We start from the raw sequence: 24,602 nt of genomic DNA on the forward strand, positions 1-24,602 counted from the left end.
TTTTCTGGGGTCAGGGATCCCAGTTAATCTGTGTCTGATCCACCTGCCAGTGAAATGATGAATGCTTCCACTTCCTGTTTACCCTTGTAACTTACAGTACAGGGGTCTTTCATGCTGTGTGGAGTTTGCATGTTTGCTTTATATATGCATGCAGAGCTGGTTTTCTCCCAGAGAACAAAATCGTGCATTTGAGACAAACGGGTGACTCAAAGCTTGGCTTCCCGTCTCTGTGTTTGATATTGACGGCTGATAAAGCGAACGCTGCCTTCGCCGGTTTTCAGCCGGAACCGCCTCCGTCCCTCGCAGCCCAAAGTTGGATGAGTTTTGTGAATGTAGGTTTTGCTACACCCACAGTTTGACATTATGCAACCCTGCATATTTTTCTATCTATTTATCTGTACAAGAAGCTGCTTGCTTGCTGGTTTCATCTTAAACTAATCTAACATGTTGTTGTCTGTGTCCTCAAACAGATGCGTCTGCAGGTGATGGTAATCACAATCCGACCCTGTCCTCTGTTCATACGAATGTGTTCTAATGTTTATAGCTTATTGTTCTCTGCCTGCATGTTTCATTACAAAAGGGCCAACTAGTGGCCAACATGCTAACTACATCATTTTCACTTCATTTTTAAAACACTGCTGTGTAAATGTGAAACTTTTTTAAACTCAAAACACAAAACCAATTTGTTTTCACTTGAAAAGCCTGAATTCGGGGTTAAGATGAGAATCCGACAGGAAGATTATTTACATCCAGGCTGAAGGTTAAAGCTAAGGCGGTCTGAGCTGCAGTCTGTGCAGGAGGGATTCTATATAGAGAGGAAACATTATTATTAATGTAACGTCGCTGAAAGGACGTCAGTCATCTGAAGCAGGGGGGGCAGAGGGGGGAAGACGGGTTCACAGGAATCCCATCTGTTGACTCAGAGTTTAACTGAGGTCACCAGACATTTTGGCACAAATACAGACCTTTTTTTTTTAGTGTGTGTGGCTTATTTGACCCCACACACCCTTCACAGGAACACACACACACACCACACTACATGATCTCACACACTGAGGTTGGACACAGCGTGGCACGGCGTTACCACAGCTCAAGTTGCAGCTCACAGCGAGGTTTTTGGATCTCAGCTCCAAGAGGGTTGGTGCCTGCAGCACGGCAGTGCACGGAGAGAAAGTAGGGAGATGGGAATCTGAGTCACACACGGCTGCCAGTAACGTGCACACCTACATGCCTCCGTAGCGAGTGTATAAGGAGGAGAAGAAGAAGATTTTTGTTTGGTTCAGTCACAAGTTCAAGAATGATAAGTTTGCAGGTGGCTGACAAACGAATGGGAAGGGAACAGAGGTGATAAAAACAAGACTGTGACTGATTCTCTGTCACTGAAAGGCAGTCCGACCTAAAGACAGAGAGCACGATATCCAAACACCATTCACATTCAATGCACATTACATATAAAACACATCCAGTAATGTGGCAAGGTTTGCGTTCGATCTCGAAGGAACACTTCTTAAACTCACATCCAGGATCGATGTTTAGACAGATTCTAGTGTTATTTATTCCACCCATACTGGCTTTATAGCTTTCCTGTGAGGGGTGAATATGATGGAGCGCTCCAGATGTGAGGCGGGGCTTTAAATGGCATCATTTAAACCTGTGGCCTCCAGCACCTTATAAAGCCTTTTCTCCTTTTTCACCCGACCCTCATGACTGTAGTGGATTTAATAGGCGAAATGAATCAAAGATCAGAGTCCGTTTCAATGGGAGACCATGTGGCTGTAATATATTTACAGCTTTGAACGCAGAATAAAGACAAAGAGAATGAGATGAAAAAGAGAGACAGATGAATTGGTATCAGATCTCTGTAAGCCTGGGATTCTGGACACTGGAGCTTGTACAGATTAGCTTACACTGCAGCAGCAGCTGCAGAGCGTGTGTGTGTGTGTGTGTGTGTGTGTGTGTGTGTGTGTGTGTGTGTGTGTGTGTGTGTGTGTGTGTGTGTCCTGTCCAGTGCTGCACTTATCCATGGAGTGGTATCTTTCTCTCCGTGCAGTTATCAGACAAGCAGGGATTGTGCCTGTGTGTGGCTGCGCGTGTGCATGCGTGTGCGTGTGTGTGTGTGTGTGTGTGTGTGTGTGTGTGTGTGTGTGTGTGTGTGTGCGTGCGTCTATCCCCGCTGCGACTGCTATCAGATATATATTCCAGCTAAGCTCCAGGCAAGACTCACTCTCTTGCATCAAATCCATTGCAGTGATATGGGCCACTAAGCACCACAAATCAGTTTAACTTCCACTCGGCTATCGCGGCCCGCCGTCCGCCTCGCAGACTGTCCGCAGTCCCGCTTTGTTCACCTGAGCAGCACAAGGTGTTGCGCTTTTCCTTTTTTCCTTCCACATTTAGTATCTACACACACATCACAGCGTTTTCCGTTGTTTCCTTTTATTTCCTTGTTAATCAACGTAACTTTGACAAGGTGCAACACTGTTGTGATCCGGAGATTAACACTGAAGCCCCTGTGTACGCAGGCTTTGAGAGATTTGCATATAAAACGTATCATCTAGGACGCTAAAGGCTTTATATTGAGGGGAATTCATTACGCCACAGTATTATCCACAGTTTGCAGCTCTGCACGAATCAGTTTTTATCACGAGTTTCACAACAAATCCTGAAAAAGGTGAGAGATCACACGCTGACTGAAGTATCCAGAGTATGATTTTAAAGTTGTGTTATTAAGGTTGCACAATTTAAATCTTCCTGTCCCGATCATGAGGGAGAACGCCATTTAGGCGCCGCTTAGAGCTGAAGTGACAACGGAAAACTTTTGTTTTGGTCTGGTTGTTCGTTGACTCTGAACTTGGAGCGGCCGATGCCTGCTGCTGCGTTCAGACGTAGGTAATCCGAATTACCTGGACAGTGAAGACTCCCACCATGCAATTCGCCCATATTATCCCGACAGGCGGAGGAACTATTCAGTCCATTCAGTCGCCTAATTTAAAGTTAAACCACTTAAACCATCCTATAGAATCTCAGCTGCAACAGACTAATGAGACACCGTCTACTAAGTAAATGAAGTCCAAATGATTAGCTAAATGTTTCCAGGCTGAAAAGAATAATTAATATGGTGGGGGGGGGGGGGGGGGGGGGGGGGGGGGTATGTCAGAGTTTATAATACTAATGGCTTCTTTTCGTGCGGTGTGTTTAGTTTGGACGCAGAGACTCTTTTCCCTCCACTTTCTGCTGTCCGCCTGTCGCTCATTAGCGCCGCTGTGTTTTTCCCTGCTGCTCTCATTAACATAATATTCCTTCGGGAGTCTGAGTGAAATATGAGACAAGCGGCCGGCCGTGAGCGCTGACGGCGAAAACGCACTGAACTCACGTTTGAAAAAGATCAAATAAAAGTGGGATCAGCGAACTCCAAGGTCTCTTTCCTGCTATTTTATTATTTATTTATTTATTTTTGTTCGAGGAGAAGCTGGACACACTCTTCACTACTGAATCAATCTCTCACACACATGTGGTGTGATTGGAACATGTGTGGCTCTCTGCTGTGCACTGAAGCTGAAATACAGGACAGTCTTCAAAAAAAAAAAAAAAAAGGGCAACTAATCAATACTTCACATCACGTTTGACATTCGGTTCAAAGCTGTCAGCAACAAATTTCCAATTTCCATCTCTTCTTTCCGCCGGTTTGTCCACATGGCTGCAGCGAAGCGGCCGATTGGTCCCCGACGGGAGGCGGTCAAGGAGCGTCCCGATCAGCCGAGGCCCCTCCGCCCCTGGAGAGGAAACTCAATGCAGCCACATCGTTCTGACCATCTGGTGACGGTGGGGACAGAACTCTGTTTACCGACGATCCTCACAACACATTAGTCCACCACTCATGAAGAAAACCCCGACGTACTCCGGACTAATCCACCTGGCGTATTTGCCTTTCTTTTTACTTTCCCGCTCGGCCGCCGAATCGAGTTATTTACACTTGACGGTTTATGGATGTGATTGATAGCGACGTCTTTACGACGTGTTATTGCAATTCCCCAGACGTCACCGCCGTCTCAGTTATCGTGTGTATCCCTCGGTCCGCCTGGTGTAAGTGCTATCAGCTGGATGAAACGGTAGTTCCCTCATTAGAAAGGCAGCCAAACACCTCACGTCATCATCATCCACCACATCTGCCCCGGTGCCGGCCCACGGCAGCCAAACTTAGTCTAATCCTTTTTTGGAAAAGTTCTCCTGACCAAAACTATGCTGGCTATGTTAACATGTTGTAAACAGAGGATGATCGCACGGGGAGCGAAGCGAGGGGGGAAAGAGAAGAGACGCGTTCATCGACTGATGGCGTTTACCACCCGGACCACTTTGAGAGAAAAGTGAAGCGTCGCGCCGAGTGAACGGAGGAGGAATAACGTGTCCGGGTCGTCACCTGTCATGTGCGATTAGACGACAGCCGACATCACGTCTCACATATTTCAAAGACAAATAAAGGGTCGGGCCTATTTGTGCTCTGGAAACCAGTAATGTATTTTCTTTTATCAGTTTTAACTGGGTTTCACCTCAGATTGATTAAATACAGCCTCTCCGTGTCAGTCTGAATGACTCATCCATCTGCAAAAAATCTAATGCACCCAAAAGGCTGCTGAGCTGACTTCAAATATTATTAATTATTGGACCCAACATGAGGATGCTGCTGTTTTAAAGACCGATGGTCCACAAAACACATTAAAATGTGCAAATAAGCACGTAAATGGAGGTAGAATTATAACCCTAAAATGTAAAATCATCGAAAATTACAAAATATACACATTTTTAGGTCTTACAGAGTTAAAGACAATCCTTGTTGGACTACCTGATCACCCCACGTGATACTGACGCTTTTAATACGGTTCACCTCACAGTATAAATTACTGTTATTTAAGAACTTAACTGGATGCGTCTCCTCATTGTTCATGCCAGAATACATCAGTGAAGTCGAGTCAATATGTGATCTTCATAAATCACCATGCCAGTCACTTTAGAATTGTGAAAAATTCATGCATGTCTGCAATGAGACGTCATAAAGCACCATGTGCAGTGAGGACATTTAGACAGACGGTGATGGGTAGGTATCTGGCTGCATGCTTAAAACCTTCAGGTTGCACCACACCGACATGGAAGTTTTCCATTTTCACTTGAAAACGTCACATAAACACAGCCGGAAATTAAAAGAGTGTGCAGCCAGAACAGAACCAGTCGATCTGGCTTTTAAAAGTGATGTAAGGAAAGAAGAAGGACGACAATAGAAACTGAGACCTGCTATACAGAACAATAGTGACTTGCTTTTTATTTGAGAGTTTGATTTCCTATTTGTTTATCTCAGGCTCGTTTCCTTGTTAGTTTCCCTCCTCCCCATTCATTCCTCGACCGACTTTCTCTTTTATTAGTCAACTTTTTCTATGCAGTCATTGATTCCTTGTACACTCTCTCTCTACCCTCTCTCTCTCCCTCGCTCTCTCTCCAATAAGTGGCAGAACAGAAGAGAGAGATAAAAAGAGAGGCCCATCGGAGCGTGAAATAGTCTGAGCTTTTACTACGACTGGCAGTGTTTGACCGCATACTGCACCAGCCATTGCTGCGGTTACCCGCAGCAACACTGCGCCGATACAACGGCACGCTGGCAGAAAAGAGAGCGAGAGAGGAAGGAGAGGAAGGGGGGGGAAAAACTACAAGCAAAGCTGGTGTGTTCTGCATGCAAAACAGGTGTTAATGGGCAAATGAGAAACATGCATGAACTCTCACACACCACACACACACAGAAAGAGAGGTTTGAGGCTTTCTTCAGGACTTTGTGGAAACAGGAAGGGTTTGCTTCACACCCGGTAAGACACGCAGTGAGCTAAACATATGTATACGATCTGCTGCCACAGAGACGAGAGCCAGACTGAGAGCCTTTGTTCTGCTCAAGCGTCTGACCCCAGCGCCAAAGCTGAAACTTGAACCTGACCCGACCGCCTGACCTGGGCCAACATTTGTCATTCCTTCACCACAGAGAAAGGTCGGCTGCTTTACGCTCTTCTCATGACACTTTGTCCAACGTTTACACGCTGAATACTCAAACTGTTTCCAGAATCAGGACTCTTCCCTTCAGCAGTTTTGTTCGGGACACTCAGTAACAGGGCCGACTCTCTCTGGAGTTCAGTTCTCTCGTTGGGGATCGCGTGTCGTTTTTTACAAACACATGTCACACAGGGGGGAACACAGTCCAAGAATAGCCAAACCTGAACAGGACGTGATCCCCCGGCCTTAAATAAACCTCGCCGCGGTCTCAAGAGGCCTGACGAACCCATCGGCGTTCAGATAGCACAAGCGCTCCCCCGCGCAACGTTTAGCAGACGCGACTGAAACAATACAGCGTATAAACAACGATCATCTGCTCTGCTCGGCCTGCCAGTTTCATATACACACAATCAGCAATGGCAGACGTATTTGGCTGAATCTCTCGCTCCCTGAGTCTGTGACCAACACAGAGCTTCAGGTCCAGTATCACAGGACGCGCTCGCCAAAATATTAACATCAGCATAACAGCGTTAGTCCGCTCATAGCCATCCATTAAAAGTACTTAGGGCAGACTGGGGAATACACCAGCGCTCTTAACTGAAGGGCCTCATTCATATAGATCAGAGCTAAAGTTTAAATCAGGCTCGCGTATGCCTCAGCATCATCGTTATACCACCTGCTGTATGGACAGAGAGTCGAACTGCAAAGAAAAGAAGGACTGCATCAGTGTGACAATAGCTAAATTTACAGCAAGCGAGATGATTAATTCCCTGACAGTCACACATCTCCAAATATTGGAAAAGGTTTGCCCTTGGGAGAGGATTTAGAGTTTTGTAACCACAGTCCAATAGAAAATGAGTTCAGTCATGTGTGTAATACCACAAATTCACTTTAAAGGAATACTCTGAAGATTTTGGACCCACGCCCTATCCCTATCATTTACAAAGTGAGACAAGCTCATAAATACCTTATTTGTGTCTGTGCGTCCAGCGGCTGGATCCCAGCGGCTGGATCCCAGCTGTTAGTATTGTAGTTAGCTTAGCTCAGATGCTGGAGGTGAAGAGGAAACAGAGCCAGACTGACGAAAGTGGACAAAATCCTCCTTCCAGTGGTCCAGGGGACGGTGTATTAGCACGTGAAGTAAATCTGAATGGTTATAAAACATTTTAAAAGACGTGTTAGCTTTTCAATCCATTAAAATAGCATGTTGATACACACAGACCTGCACAAGCATAGTGCTCCGCGGAAGGATATACCGGCGCACAGCGGCTGAGTCTATGGCTTCTACTGCTGTGCTCCAGTATATCCTTCCACGAAGCACTATGCTTATGAGATCTGTGTGTATCAACATGCTATTTTAACGGATTGAAAAGCTAACACGTCTTTTAAAATTTTATAACCATTCGGATTTACTTCACGTGCTAATACGCCATCCCTGGACCACTGGAAGGAGTACTTTGTCCACTTTCATCAGTCCGGCTCTGTTTCCTCTTCACCTCCAGCAGCTGAGCTAAGCTAACTACGATGCTAACAGCTGGGAGCTAGCAGCTGGATGCACAGACACAACAAAGGTATTTATGAGCTTATCTCACTTCGTAAATGAGAGGGATAGGGTGTGGGTCCAAAATCTTCAGAGTATTCCTTTAAACAAAAAGCACAGAGCTGGACTCGTACTAGTAACGGTACTCAGTCCAGGCAAGCAGCTGAAGGGTCGCACTCCTACCTGTACTCGTCCTTTGAAAAAGACACTGGTGCATCCCTGCCTGTCTTCTGACGCACAAAATGCAACCACCTCATGAAAGTGACGATATTCCTTTTCTGAGAAAGCTTAAGAATACAGGAGGAGGAAGAGTAAAATGTGAGTTTCTAGTAAAAAAAACAACGGGTACGTTTGACAGGAATGAGCTAAATTTCTTCATTTGAGGAAGCGTTGAGGGAAATGATCATAGTCTGCTGTTGGAACGGGGATCAAAGCCGTGTTTGCTTCTCCCGGCAAGAGTCCACTTGTTCCATTGTTTGGGGGAATAATTAATCTAAACTCATGTAGGCTTTGAATACATAATAGCACTGGCTGTAGAATAAATACTGACATGTGTGAGCAAATGCAGTTCAGCTTCTGATCCACGCCCCAAGTAAAGAGACACACCACTGGTAGATGTGTGTGTAGAAACAATCAAAAATATTCAATTTCATCTCATTATAATTCCAGATTTATGTAAAGGAATTGCAACTCAAGCACAAAATTGGGAAACTGGCTTCACTATTTAATGGCAGTCTCATTTTTGCAGATGAAAATGTGAAACAATTGTACACTGAAGTCTCGTCCTCGCCAGAGGGATGATGAGTAAGAGGAACGGAAGCCAGCAGTGTAATGTTTTTGCTTCTGCGAGTCAAAGGCCACGGCTACAACTGCGATCATCGCTTTTCTTTCTAATCCAAAAAACCGTCCCTGTGTGTGATTCTGAAACCGGAAAAGCAAACTGCGCCACTCGGAGCAGCGGGCAGCCGGGTTTGGAGTGTTGTAACAGTGCGTCAAGTGCTTGTTAAGCAGCAATAAGAATCCTTATTCCATTATCACAAAGTGACTCACGCGCGCCGTTCGCGCTCGCGGCTCAGAATCGCCAAACACAAACACATCTGGCTGCAGCCGGAACAGAACAACGTGAAGCCCGAGCTTCCATCTGGCCTCTCGGTCTCTTCCCATCCATCTCCTCACCCTCCGCCATCTTCCTCACTCACGTCTTTCATCACTCTCTCGTTCTGCATCCTCCCTCTCGCGCCCTCCATCCCGGCCGTTGCCAAGGCGATGGCGTTTTGTGGAGGCAGCTGGTTAGGGCTCATTTGTCAAGCTGCTGACCTGCCCTCCCCTCGCCTCGCCTCTCTTCTTTACCCTTTCACTCGCCCTCCGTTTCCTGGAATTCTACGTTCCAAAAAACAGGCTGATTGTCATCGAATCAACTAAAACTAGAATTTCACATTTCAGATGCGGGCCGGTTCTCTCGCTATGTTTATCAAAGTGCCCATTTGAGATTAATATTGGATTGTTCTTTGATATTTCCGGCAAGACGACAGCAACAGTTGCACTGGATACAGTAAATAAAGCAACAGCCACTGAGCTTGAATACTGATCGTGACTCGGGAGGAGAAACACGAGCCTGTGGCAGATTTCCAGAAATTAAAGCTGACTTTTGTGGAACGACGTCGGGTAGAAAAAGAAAAAAAGAAAGAAAGGTAAAATATGAAGTCAGTCTTTTGCCTCTTTTCTCCGCCATGCTTACTCCGACTTTTACTCTACACATTTCTCCACACATGACTGCTGCTAGAATTTTAATTATGGGAAATGGACTCTACTTTCAGCACGAAGCACATTCCCCCCTCTGCAGCCTCAGCACACCCCACATGATCGTTCACACACATCAGCAGAAACAACCGATAGGAGCAGACTCATCTGGGGTTCGCCATCTTTCCCAAGGCAGAGACCGGAGTCAAACCCTCAATACCGACGGCTGGAAGACGAACCGCTTCACAGACTGAACCATTCATTTACAAGGTCTACTAAAATATTTTACAAGTCAATATTTTGGGGTTTGTGGTCGACATATAAAGATCCCATTTCACTGTGGTTCATTTGCATCCATTTAACCACAAGTTGATATGTATTCGAAGACAAGACGTTCCAGCTTCCACTGCAACGCTGTGTGAACAAAGTATCGTAGTGATATTTGTAACCAGCTGAGAACTCAGTAAGAACCTAGAAAATACAAAAAAACAAACAAAAAGAATCACAACGGTGCCAGAAACTCACTCAAATGCAGATATGCAGTAAATAAATAACATTTTTGACACCTTTAATATCCTGTTTGATGGTCTGAATGCCTCATCTTTGCACTTTTATATATGGATCAACAGAACCATCGAACTCGAGCCGACTGTCTTCAAACCAAACCAACCAACATGAGCCTTTTATCACGTGATTCTCTGAAAACATACATCCATTCAATAAGGAATCTTCTACACTTTTAACCAGATTTGGGTTGTTGTTTTCAAAACATTACCGTGTAAACGCAAAACATCCCAATTAAACAATTACTACTCAGAGAAAACCAAAGGAAGAACGTGCAAACTCCACACAGCAAGATTAAAATACATAGAAAACATCCATAAAATCATCATTTATTGAAAAGAGCTGAGTGGTTATTAGCTTTTTTCCGAAGCGGTGCAGTCCAGCTGCCGTCAGGCTTCAGGTTAAAACGAGGAGCAACAAACAAACAAACAAACAAGCACACCGAGCGACAGGTGTGTGTCTCCTGCCCGGAGAGGTGAAGCCACAATGTGCTCTGAAACACGAGAACGCAACCTTCACACCTCATAAAGCACGCCCAGCGAGGGTCTGTCTCCGTGCAGCCTGTCTGTAAATATAAGGAGGAGAGAGAGAGAGAGAGAGAGAGAGAGAGAGAGAGAGAGAGAGAGAGAGAGAGAGAGCGGGGCTGAAATTGTTTTATGGTTTTCTGTTCAGTGCCAGAAAAGAATTTATTAAAACAAATGCAAATCAAAAGGACACTTCACAGGCACAGCCAAGACGCGCACACTAACAGTTTCAATCATCTGTCCTTTCGTAAGAGGAGAAAAATGTGTCTCTCCTCTCCCACAACACTTGTTATCTTCCACCACTAATTAATTCGGCAGTTTTATTTATTTCTTCACACTAATGTACTGCCGCCACACACCGACGTGTACGGCTGCGTGCACGTGACCTACAAGCCCCATCAAGCCTCATTACCACCTAATGCCCACTGATACGAGCCAGCAAGAGACCGTTCAAGTCTGTCTGTCTGTGTGTGTGTGTGCGTGTGTGTGGATATAAATATGGCTTCAGTCATTTTTTTTTATGCATTTTGAGGCTTGTGTTCACAAAATATAACAATCTGTCAGCTCAGACTCTTTAATCCAATATCTACGACATGTTCGCTCTTTGAAAATCTCTCAGTACAAACGAGTCCCAAAAAGAGGCGGACTGAAACCGTACACCGCGGCTGTGAATCCCCAGTAATGCTGGCCAACTTTTCACCCGTCCCCGGCGCGGTGCGGTCATCACATCCCGTCGTAAACACTGAGGCCATCCGAGGTTGGGGCGTCACATCATCTCACAGGCGGAGCCGCTCTGAGCATTACCCGGTCTTAAGTAACAGCTGGCTCAGCCTGACAACCTGGTAATGCTCCAACCTTACAGGAAATATTAAAAAAAAATCGACTGAAATGACACAGACTGGTCGGAGCGGCAGCTGTTTGCGTTAAATTGACAATGGGAGATATTTAGGATGACTTGGAAGGAGTTCCACTGAAGTGCATATGTTACAATTTATGAGCGTTCACTCAGGAGTTTGAATGTTCTCCCTGTGCGGCCTCAACAAATCGACGTGGGGGAGTCTAAATTACTCCTGCAACTAGTCAGACAGAGAGCTTCAGCTGGTTTCTTATTTCTTCTGCTTATTTGACGAGCCGGTGACTTTAAACTACACCAGTGTGGATCCGGCTTTTCACCCGTCGTTGGCTGGAATCCTTTCACCGATGGCTGTCGAGGTAAAATAAATTAAAGCAATGCACATATTTAAAAAGAAAATCACTGAAAAATATGGAAAAAGTGATTTGATTCTAATGAGAAAAGATATGAAGACTGATGTTGAACAAATACAGCAGATCCCTCATGAACATGGACGACAGCATTCCTACAGCTCCCAACCGCATCTCAAAAGGCCAATCTCAGTTGGTTATTGAAGTGTGAAGTCCCAGTCTGCTTGTTGTGCATATGTGTGTGTGTGTGTGTGTGTGTGTGTAGGAGGAAGCCTAATTTAATTCTCCACTGCACCATGTTTCTCCACTGGCTCCCTGCTCATGGAAATTGCATAATTGTCAATTTCTCTGCGTGTGTGCATGTAGACCTCTTTATGTGTATGTGCGTGCATGTGTGCATGTGCATATTCGCAGGGTTTAAAAAAAACAAAACAAAAAAAATCACTGACTCCATGCCCAAAAAGCAAGCTTTAAGAAAAACAAACGCATGTGTGGTGTGGGTTGTGCAGCACGGTGTGTATGTGTGAGAACACACACAGGTTTAAATTTGTGTCCATTAGTGTCCCCCCACCCCCACCCACCCCACCGCACACTCTCTGCTTTCTGCAATCTTTGACCCGAACGTGTCTGCATGAGCGCAACAAGCATCTGTTCCATAAATGAACCGCTCCAGCTTGGGTCAATTTTACAACTCACCGGCGCTGGCCAGACTGAAAACATTCAACCTGCTCGTCCTCCCGTCTGGCTAAAAATACAGTTTGAGCGAAGCGGCCGCGGGGAGAAAAAAAAAAAAAAAAAAAAGTCAAATTGCTGGCCCATTTTGCATTAAGTGGTCTGCTAATCCCATCAGGACTATCCTTAATAAAATAGAGTCACTCAGAAGTGAGGAAGGTGCTCCGGTTAAAACTGCTCGTCACAGGCCGGGCGTCATGACGCCGGTTCTTAGGAGAAGATGTGTGATATGATCTGTATCTCTGACAATCAGACAGCCCAAACACACGACGCCGGCTCGGAATCAGTTTTATAGCTTTATTTTCAACAGAAGGTGTTGTGCGAATAAACCAACCCAAGCTGGCTGCCTTCAGCTCCACTGGTAATCACACATGGAGCGGCTTCTCACTTTGGACACGGATAATAAGAAAAAAATTTAAAAAACAATGTGAAAATTCTCAGTTTTCCAGGTCGCCATACATATGAGTATGATATATATGAGCAAAGTTTGGATGTTCTCCCTTTGTGTGAAGTTTAGCCTTCTTTTGTCTTCGTGTGTTTGCCTTTGTGATGATGGATGGACGGATGAAAACTATCAAGCTCCCGTGTCGCGCTGCGTTTCCTCTTTGCTCTGTTCGTACTTCACTTGAACCGCGCTGGAGCTGATTTGAAAGTGGAGTCAACCATTCGTCCATCATCCATCCATCTTTTATACCCACTTTAGTCAAGGTGGGGTCACGGGGGTCGGCAAAACTGACGTTCGTCCATTTGTTGAGTGCTCGATGCTTTTTCAGAGGGCACAGGTCCAACTTCTACCAGAAAACACTTTCTTTTTTCCAACACGTCCAGTTCAAGATGTCTAAGGTATCGATATCAGCGGGTCTACAGCCTTCATGAGCAAACACTGAATTTCTGTCCACCTTCCTACCAAATGAAATCAATCTCGGTCAATTTAAAATAATCTTAAAAAGAATAAAAGGCCATTTGACGTAAAAGTAAGTGAAAAAGAGCTAATACAGAGCATCACAGGAGCTCCATGTAACTTCAGATCCTCAAGACAAACAACTAATTCCAGGACAGGGGTGTCAAACATAAGGCCCGTGAAACCACAGATTTTTTTTTTTTCCTTTTTAACAAATCTGAAGATAACATAAGACTGAGACCTGGGCGGAGATATCAGTGATGCTGACATGAAAGCTAGCAAACTCGTGCAAGCCTCAACGTTTGAAGAAACATGCATATTGCAATAATTATAGGAGAAGAATGTTGGACGTTTCACAATATTTTTCTCCGGAGGATATCCATAATGTGGGCTTTATGTTTAGACTGTAGTCATTTTCAGCCATAATTGTTTGATTTTTGTGAAAAAAAAAAAAAAAAAACAGACATTTTTGATCATGTGTACTGCAACAAAGAAAAACTGAGCTGGATTTGAACTCGAATGTGTTTGACCTCCTCGATCTATAGTGTTGTTTTTTTCGGTTTATTCAGCATTTGAGATATTTTACCTCTCACAGAGACACCAACAGTCGTGCAAGCAGTCATACTAACATAGGAACGACAATAGGAGTTATAATGACAACTGAGTGTGCTATCAGTGCCACGGAGAATTACTGGGAATGAAAGACAGTTGTTTAATAGGCCTGTCAAACTCTGGCATCTGCACTGGCACACAACACCGCAAGGTGGATGCAGACTGCGCCCACACAGAGACGCAGCGCTGGGAGATCATTTGACAGGAGCGAGTGCTGTTTGTGGTGTTGTTTTTTGTATGTTCCCACTGCTTTCTCCACACACACACACACACACACACAACACACACATACATTTGTCACACACCACACAGAGGCGAAGCCTTCGCAAACTATTCCACAGACAAATTGCGGCGGGTCTCCTCACGGAGGGAAGGAAGGCGAGACGGAGGGGATGTGGAGGAAATCAAAATGAGAAAACGGCGACAGCATGCGAGGTACAGTTTGCAAAACTTCCGGAGGGTGAAACTCTTTCTCTCTTCTCTCTCTCTCTCTCTCTCTCTCTCTCTCTCTCTCTCTCCCTGCTGCGTCCGTTTCACCCTTCTCCATCACCCCCACCTCCTCCCGTCATTGCCTCCATTCGCACTCGTTAATCTCTGACAGAACCTCCGAATCCGCCTCCCTCCTCTGCCCCTCTCTTTATCAGAGAAAACAGAATCAGGGTAGAGTTAGCCTGCAGGCAATCCTATTTAGATCAGCTATTTTGTAATTCCTTTTTTCTGCTGCAGAAGCGTTCATTGCTTTTCTCATAAGGGATGCATCCGGGCCCGTCGGCTCATTTCTCACTGTGTTTGTTATCAGAATGCATATTTTCTGAAAGTAAGAAGAAAAAAAAGTGCCCATCATGGGACAAATGTTGTAAAGTCATTTCATTTAAGCTATTAATGCTGTGGCATGTTTAATCCTCCTGAACAGTTTGTTCAATTACTGCATAACAACACGACTGAGTGTGAGCCTCAATCCCCCAAACTGCTATTTTTACCTGACTTTAAAGGTGTCTGACACTAAATGCAACACAACGTAAAGGCCAGTGTTGTGCAGACTGTCAATTCTATTTTCAATAGGGTTATGAGTAATTTAGTGAACTATTTGTGTCAACAAAGGCACAATATTGCCAATTTTAGTTAAGCTGCATTACGCATTAGTGACTTTTTGGACCCGTTTCCATGATGTTTTCAAGTGAAAAAGAAAATTTTCTTTGTGGTTTTGATGTCCGTTTAGACAACAGCAGTGATCAGAGTCAGTGCAAATGCAAATTTTACAAAATGTCATCATTTTCAGCGTTTCTGTCGTGTCTGCGTTAACAGACATTTTTTCAAAACACTGCTCAATAAACGCAAAATATAGAAATGATCCGTTTTCAAATAAAACATCTTGTAAAACATGACTTCGTAATTTAATAAAGTTTCAGTCGATACATTATAAGTGCATCTTGTCCTGGAAAAAGAAATAATGCTACAGTAGATCTGATTCCTGATATGCGTTCATCCAACTTCTACAACAAAAAGAATACTTCTGAACGCCATCTTCTGATTAATCTCTTGATTTAAATTCACAAAAGCCAAACCTGAGCTTGCTCACCTTTCCCAATGCTTGTACCAACCCAGAGATGACAGAGTGCTGGCCTCAAGGATGCACGGATCAAAATACTCAGTGTGATTATTACTACATGTAGACGATGAAGTGATTTGTGAAGAAGCAGCTGCACTACATTTATTTAATTCCCATTGTTGGCTCAAAAACACAAATCCCAAAGCAATGAAAACATGTCAAATATGCTAAAAACTATTAGTCTGACCTGCAGCTACATTAGAAATAAAATAGCTACTATTTATACAAAATAGACTCTTCCTGCATATTTCCTGCTATTGCTTTATCATCTTGGACCTCGTTTGGGATTTTTTCCTTGAGCAACACAAACGTGCACACAAGCATACACTCTGTAACCATGATAGCCGGAAGGACAATCCATCATTTGATTTGGACAAAGTGTTATTAAAACCCACTTAGTCCTGGCTGTAAGAGCTATAAGCTATGGAAACTATGCAATCTGGCCACAGGCTGAGAGCCCTGCAGTCATCTGCTTCGAATCGCTCTAAAAGCAGCAGAGGCCGACACCGAGAGGCAGCGTTTCAGACGACTGTTCCCAAGACAGCCCGTCTCCCATTCATTCAGCACGACAACAGGCTTCGTTTCGTGTCATTACAGCCTTTCTTCCATCTCACAAACAAACTAAACACTTCCAAACAAGCAGCTCGAGTAAACTCTCGGTTTCCAGGGCAAAACTACTGCAACTACCAACCCAAGCCTGGCAGCCAGAGAGCACCCAGGACCCGGCACGGCCTCCCCCGAGTACAGATAAACCAAGTCCAGGAAAGTTTATTCTACACTCAGACAAATATTTCTGAACTCCGGCAAACGACATAAGCCCACCAGAGAAGACAGACCAGACTCAAGAAACGTCTCCTCGCCTGAGGAAAGTAAGATGAAAAAAATTTCAACCCCGATGAAGGAAGAACAGAGAAGAGGCACAAAGAAACTTAACTGGAATGATTTAAAAACAAGGACGTCGGAGCAAACCAACTTTGAAAATTGAATTACAATCAATCATCTGATTCCTTGAGAATGCGTGACACTAATGTGACAGGTGAATAATGGGTCCTTTGGTATATTCAGCTCAGTTCTTTATATGGTAAATGGACGTAAACACTAATGGTGATGGTTGCCATGCAAAGTACTAGACTTACAGTCCTGAGTTTCATGTCTTCCCCAACAACATTAAAAAGTAGGACAGGACAATATCGGGAAAGCCAAACGCCAACCGCGAGACTGGAAGACCATCCACTGTACCGACCGAGCCACAGCCACACAGGAGGAGTAAAGAGCGCTGAATCGGAGGTCTGTGTGTGTGGGTGTAGCTGGTGGTTAAACTAAGGTTCATCAGATATTCATACTCCCAATTAAACCTTCTCGCTGTCACAGAAATTACTACACGGCATTAACTCTAATGGCTGAAAGCTGCAGAGTTCAAAGTCGTCTGGCTAAACCCAAAATCAGGTCAGCGCAAGCAGACTCTGCTGCAAGCAGCAATCTGCGTCGACTCCACACCGTGAGCATTCGGCCGTGTGTGTGTGTCCGTGCGGTGAAACCAGAAACCTACCTCATGGAGTGTTTACACCAAACAGCCATCACGCACGCAGCAGAGAACGTTTGCAAAATACAGCCGATTCTTTCACTGGGAGACCCTCCACGCACCGAGAGGGCAAAGATGATGGAGTGCAACTTTTTGAAAATGCAAGCTTAAATGTGCTGTAGGCAGGACTCCGCATCTCCGCCATCTTGGGTTACCTAAGTAAGATGGCGATTTGAAACCCAGCACAGCCAATCCTGTCCTGTTTTCTCTGATATCACGCCCTTACGCAAGTTAAGCCCCTCCCACAAGAACGTGCGAAGAACGCCCCTCGACCAATCACGGTTAGAGCCTCAGGGGCTCTTCTGATTGGTCAAAGATACCTGGAGCTGTCGAGATTCCTTTTCAGCTCAGAACAGAGACAGATGGAAACGCTGCGCCCTCGCGGTAGTGCAATTATGCTACACTCCTAAAGGATTATCAATGGATACTCTAACATTTAATCCAAAGAAAACACAGAAAAATTAGCACTGACTAGCAAAATCCTGCCTACAGCACCTTTAAAACTGAAAATAATAATCAGCCGAAGTCTCAAGTCAGACGCAACACATCAATAAATCACGATGAAACCAAACAGAAACGTCGCTGAGCTGAACGTCTGAGAAGAGAAGCGCGACCGTCCCGCTTTGTATTTAAAAAAAAAAAACCCAAAAACAATAACCGTTATAAACTCAACGGGCAGGAACACATCACAACAGCCCATTAACTCCACAACGTCGTCTCAACAGTCAACATGTAGTGTACGGGGCTGGAAACGTGGGAAGGAAACACGGCCCAGTTCCTCGCAGCGACGTGTTCACATAATGCTCACAATGCGAGATATAAATAATACAGAGCTCTGAATGTATGTTTTATTGCATACCGCAGTGATGAGCACTGCAGAAACATTTGGCTTGTAGTCGGAGCCTAATTTCCCCGAGTAGGAGTCGGTCAAGAGAGATATTACAGCCCCTGGCTGTGAGGAAAATCACCAGCGTGGTAAAATGCCATCTGAACTGTGGTCAAATAGTAATCACAAACCTCGACATGAGTCACCGTCTGATAATAAGCATTTGGCTCAGATGAGCTTTGTACCCAGGCTGCATCTTTTCCCAGCAGGGATCCTTCAAATGGAGTTTCAGGCCCTTTTCACCCAGGAAAGACGACATAAAAGCCTGGAGCTGTCTGCGAGAGTGGTTGCTCTGGGATGTTCTCACACAGCGTAAAGCCACCCAAAAGGCCAACTGGAGTTTTTTAAAAGGTTCTGTGTGTCCAAATTAAATGAAGGAGATGGATGTCCTTCCTTAACATTTCCCTGATCCCCCGCTGTTTGGGTTTTGTAATGTTACCAGCAACCAGCTCCTCCTCGTTTTCCATTGCGGGTCTCAATGTTTCAAGTCGTTTAGTTTACAATGTTGTGATCTTTCATCGTCTTCACATTCAAGCCGAGTCGGCAGATCCGACCAAACACCACGCTTCCTCAGCCGCTCCGCTCCCGACCCCGAAACGCTAAACCTCAGCGTGCCGAGCGTACGGTAACACAGGTCAATAAAACCAACAGAGGACAAAAACAAGCAAACAATTGTCAAAAGGCAAAAGCAAAGAGCAGATAGATGAAGATAAAGAGGCGAACGAAAGAGGGAAGACGAAGAAAAAAGCGTAAGGGGGTTGGGGGGGGGTTTGTTGCGTTCGTCCAGAACCCGGTGAGCAGTCCACCTCGTCACTCGTCGTGACCACCACATCACACCAACACCCTCACTTTCTCACATCATCAGCAGTAACATTTGCAGCATCACATTAACGGAGCGCGAAAACTGATCAAGAAAAACTTGAAAAACAATGACAGAGCAGCTGAAATCACAGTCTGATCCAATCTGAAAGCACAATGAGCAGAGTTACTCACAAGATCTCGTCGTTCTGAAACTCCAGGACGCCGTGAGTGTCTTCGAAGTCCTCGCCGCCGCCGCGCGCCGTTCCCTCCATTGTCTTGTAGGGCAGCATGACCACGCCGCGAGCCCCCGAGGTTCTCAGCACCTTGACCTCCATGGTGCCCACGCTCTCGCTGACATGGCAGACGGGCTCTTCGAAGGTAAAGATACCGGCGTGGTCGTCGTCAAAGATGGTGACGGTGGCGGTGGAGGGCAGGCCCAGGCAGGCCACCGAGTCCACGTGATTGGCCGACTCGCCCTCCTCGGGCTCCTCCCCCTCTGAGGTCAACACCTTGACGTTGGAGAGGTGAATCAGGAAGTTCTCGTCCTCTTCGAAGATGTCGTCGTCGATGATGCCCACGCGGATCTCCTTCACCGTCTCGCCGGGTTTGAACACCACCACGCCCTCCGTGAACTCATAGTCCGAGCCGGCGTTGGCGGTGCCGTCTTCCGTCCGGTACTCCACAGAAATGGTCTTCCCCGTGTCGCCGCCGCGCCGCACCACGTTCACCGCCACCGTGCCGCAGTTCTCCAGACACTGGTAGGAACGGGCTCGAAAAAGATTTGGAGATGGGGTCGTTGTCGCAGGCGTCGGAGCGAACCTCGTGCATGCTGACGGCCTTCCGGGCCTGGTCGGCGGCGTGCTTCTTCAGGATGTTTCCGGCGCCCGTCATCAGCCGGGTGGCCTGGCAGCGGTAGAAAGCGGGCTCTTCTGCTGCTGGCTCAGGACTTGGTAGTTGGCGAGCTCGATCAGCTGTTCCACCTGGTCAGAGGAAATGGTTTTACAATGAGGCTCGGTTGATAGAGTGGTTGTTCCGCAATCAGTCTGTTGCAGGTTTGATTCCCTGTCCTTGAAAATGACACTGAACCCCAAACCGGACTGAGTGCTGTGAATGACAGCCTCCTCCACTGGTGGGTGAATGGGTGAATGTTACTATATAACCTGGGATTGCTCAAGCAGTGGTGCGGCACTACAGAAGTAAAATCCATTCACAACGTTGCTTCACACTAATCTCACGGAAAATGAAAACCCAGACAACTGTAGTAGTGCTGTCCAGTGTAGGAAAATACTTTTTGTAAATATTGTCAAAGCACATGGCCTTAAAACAAACAAAGAAAATGTCCTCAGGTAAAATGAGCAACTTAAATAAATATTTATTTTGACCTTCCAGCATTCGGTTCTACACAAAAGTCACATTTCCTACAGGAATGTTAGAGAAATGTGGCTTGATACAAAGCTCAAATACATAAGTAACTGACCGTGTCTGAACACACACACACAAACACACACACACACACACAAATCAGCATTATTAGCTTTTGTTTGTAAATACTGGGACATTCACAGAAAAGATGCCATCTGTATGCAGTTTTAATGAGGCCAGATTCATTATATAGCCGTTATTTACATTCCTTGTCTGGGGTCAAGGATGAGCTTCGCATAAACAGGATATATTTATTGTGCTCGCCAATGTGGTCTGACGCAGATAAAAAAAGAAAAGGTGTGAAAGCAAGAATTCACTAAAACCAACGAAAGCAGAAGTCCAGTTATCAGTATGATGGTGCCTTGATATTCCTGTGATGGCCGGGCGACATGTCCAGGGTGAACCCTGCCTTCATGCATTGTTAGCTGGGATTGACTCCACCGTCCCTGAAGTGGATAAAACTGTATAGAGCAGGGGTGTTCAACATAAGGCCTATAAGCCAAAACCAGACCACAACAGGCTCTAATCCAGTCACAACACAAGAAGGATTCAGGCTGAGATATCGACCTTTTCACTATCAAACTGGCCTCAAAGTCATGCTGTCCAGGTGAGTTGGTCAAAACATGCCTGATGTAACAGCTATAGTAGAAGATTTGGAACATTTCATTGTATTTTGGATCAGAAGTTTTCAATAAAATATTGGGATTGTAGTCATTTTCAGTCGTGAATGTTTGTTTTATGTAAAAATGTTCAATGGATTTCACTACTATCATGTGAGTTGTCCCCAAAGCACTTTACACTGTTAATCACATTCACTCATTCACACACATTCACACGCCAGTGCAGGCGCTGGATCCATCCACTGGGAGCAGTTTGGTGAATGCTGGACTTAGTTCCTGCATACAAACGGGCGCTGTGAAAAGCTCTTACTATTTGTGCTCATGTTGCAGGAATCCCTTAATAACTTCCCTTCATTATATTTACCTTCATCAAATTAAGCAGAAGCTTTAATGAGGCCATTCATCACTACAGTCGCTGTGATAATGCAATCACATCCAAGGTGTGTCAGCTGTTCTTTTTACTCTGTCATCTTTATTCAATTGGAGGAAAAACCACGGAGTAACTGTGGCAGCGGCACCGATACATCAGTGTGGCAGTGCTACCCACCTCCTTGTCAGGGTGTTTCTGCTTAAGTTCCTTCAGGATCTTGGCCATGTCCCTCCGGGTCTCCTCCTCGTCCAGATCCTTCTCATCGATGTCCAAGCCCAGCGGACCGTCGAGGAAGTCAACGCCATGCGAGTTCAGCATCTTCCCATCCATCTCGATGTCCACCTTCAAGTGGAAAGTGAGGAACCTTAATTAGAATCATCAATCAGAGGTTTAAACTCCTTCTTTGATCGTGGCGCGATGGTTGTCTGAGCGAGAACACGTAACAAGAACGCAGTCAAAGACGAATGTCTTCTTGTTTTCAGGTGCTTGAACAGTTTTCTAAAATGCAACGAAAGCTGCCGTGTGTAAATGGTTTGTTAGAGAAAGAATTGTAATTTCCTGTAAAATAATATGCTTTATTTAAAGAATCATTTCAGTTTTAGTAAATTTTTAGATGTAGTGGTTTTGTCTTGATACTTCGGATTAAAATGTTGAAGGAACAGAAAATAATTTTTTGAAGAACTTGATACAGATTAGACTGCTCGACAAACTGTCAACATTTTGGGGGGTAATTTAAGGCTTTGCCACCTCAAATAACATTCATGATAGAATTTCCTCAATGGTTTTCCTAACCGTCTTCACGCAGGTATTAAGGGCATCATTTAAGCAAGATGCAGAACGAAAACCTGAGAAATGACGTTCCACTGTGTGACACACAGGGAGAGTGTGTGTGAGACGTTCAGTTGTCTATGGAGCCGTGTGAACAGAGCAGAGCAATGAGAGTGAAGTTTAGTGGATGAATAAATGCAACGCCTCCTGGAGCCAGGTTCCCATGTCGGCCGCGTCCCGCCACCTGCAGATCCCGCCTCATTTATCTGATGCTGTCCGTCCAACTTTCATTTAGCGGGGACATCTTTCCAGCAGAGCCGGGCAGCAGGCCAGTCTGTGTTTACAGCTTATTGCTTAGCAAAGTTCTGCTTGTGATCTGCACTTTATTTTGTTTAATTGAAACCCAGAGGCTTTCAAGCAGCTGTATTAGTCTCTGTCGGTTTATGTAACGGTGACAACCGCCGAACCAGACGTTAACTCGGACATGCAAGAAATATGTCAATTACCTGTATTTAAATGTCTTGTTATAGTTTGGAGTTGATGCTTACTGGCATTACAGTCTTCCTAGAGAGTGGCAGTATTGATCAAAATACTTTAAAGCTCATTAAGCAAGATGTGAATTTAAAGTGTGGAAATTACCGAGGCCATCCCTCAGGAAAACGGTTTGACTTGATTCATTAATTTCTTCATGCCAGAAGGTAAAATCAAAGGGGCCATCATGTACTAATGGCGTCCCGATTCTCAAAGATCTCATCAAACAAACAAACTCGCAATGATGAAATGAGCCGATTTTAAGTTTGAGGAACGAGACACGGAGGGAGGATAAATGTACTCTGAACTACGCCCAAGATGTAATTAGACGAGTGCAAAGCATTGCTTGATCACACAACGGATCAGATAGCAGACAAAACAGGAAATTAAATTGTGACAAGATTATTAAAAGAAAAGTGAGGTGGGCTCACAGCAACACGCTTCATAACGTTAGTTTACCTTGGCAGGTCTCCATTCAGTCATATATTTAATTATTTCCGGTACACAATACTCATAATCTCACTTCCGCCTACATGATAAAGCTCAGCCTTTGTCCAGCACGCGTGGATGAGGACCGCTTAATTAATTTCTACTGGCTGTTCGTACAGCGATAACACAGCAAAATGAGCTCCCTGGAAGATGGAGAAATTCTTCATAGTAACACAGATGAAGGACGTTCAGCAGGTGAAACTCTCACAAAGTATTGGCGCTCTTAGCTCAAAGAAATGCTTCTGCAGCAAAGTGCCGGTGACAAGTTAAAGGTGCATTTCGTGAACAAAAAATATCTACATAAACTATTTGGAGCTTTAAAACTGTGTGTTATTAAAAACAAATGAATGTAATAGTTTTATCCATCCAGATTTAGGTGGAGTTCACACAAATGCAACTTTTGAAAAGTTCACTGTTCACTTTTCACTTGAAGCTCTGTCAGGTAAACAGGGCTTCAACTTAAACATAAACCTGTGGAATGAAGCAGTTTTCGCAGTTATAGTTTTAGGGTAAATGGATTTGAGCTGACCTTGGAGGGGAGCGGACGGTCTCCCTCGGTCTCGATGATCATGCCGCGCTGCTTCCCGGTACGGTAGCGCTTGTACACATACTTGTAGAACAGCAGGCGGCGGTCGGCCACCCAGGCGAACACCACGCAGATGGGGAAGAACAGGAAGGTGAGCAGCCCCTCCCACACCTGCACCACCCCGGGCGAGATGACCGACAGGATCAGGTAGAGCCAGATGTAGGCGAAGATGCTCCAGGTGGCCGTGACGAAGAAGACGCGCAGGTGCTTGACCTTCCTCGTCTCGCCGTCGGGGACCACGTACACACAGATACCGATGATGACGAACATGTTGAAAGCTGCCGAACCCACGATCGTGGAGGGGCCCAGAGTGCCGGCATCAAACCCGTGACCGATAACCTCGATGACCGACAGGAGGATTTCAGGGGCGGAGGAGCCCAGAGCCATGAGCGTGAGGTTGGAGACGGTCTCGTTCCAGATCCGGACGGTGGTTGTGGTGGTTTCCCCGTTGGGTTTTTAATGGTGATCTCCTTTTCCTGCGACGTGATGACCTCTATCGACGCCATGAAGCGGTCCGCGATGATGGACACGCCCAGAAACATGTAGACCAGAGCCACGAAGTAGACCGTCGCCCTCGCCACCTTGTCGCCAAACGAGGGGTTGACGGGCTCCCACACAGGCAGGATCACCCCCTTCGAACACTGCTCGGCTTTGCTGCAATCGGTTTTGTTGGTGGACACGGCTGAAACGGAGCCGCCGAGGTTGGGCTCGGGAGGGGCGCCGGCCAGCGAGGGGTGGAGCTCGAGGAGGAGGATCGTCGTAACGACTGCTATCCTCAAAGCAGGCGACCAGAGAGAGGAGTGATCCCAGCAGCCCATGGTGACGGTGAGGTGATGATTACCGATGGAGTTCAACCTTCAGAGAGAGGAGAGAAAGAAAATCTGAATATTAGAACTTTGGCAGAAAGGTTTCTGAACTGAATTTTCATCCGCTGCAGTTCGATAACCTATGTATTCAAATATTGTAGTATACTTTAATAGCGTTAATGATCTGTTATGACTACACTGACATTATATTAACAGATTGTACTTCTGCTGCAAGCACTGGATGCTACTAACTCATCTCCCCTCATAACAACCTTTCATAAGAGGCTGT

At 45.4% G+C, this 24,602-nt stretch overlaps 1 pseudogene; it reads right to left on the reverse strand.

Annotated features, from left to right (window-relative positions):
• The window catches only part of LOC115398871 (sodium/calcium exchanger 1-like), a 118,493-nt pseudogene extending 94,134 nt beyond the window's left edge, over window positions 1-24,359 (reverse strand).
• Between the last annotated feature and the right edge of the window lie 243 nt (window positions 24,360-24,602).

Source organism: Salarias fasciatus, chromosome 13 (assembly GCF_902148845.1).
Source record: "Salarias fasciatus chromosome 13, fSalaFa1.1, whole genome shotgun sequence".
In the NCBI taxonomy this organism is placed as follows: domain Eukaryota; kingdom Metazoa; phylum Chordata; class Actinopteri; order Blenniiformes; family Blenniidae; genus Salarias; species Salarias fasciatus.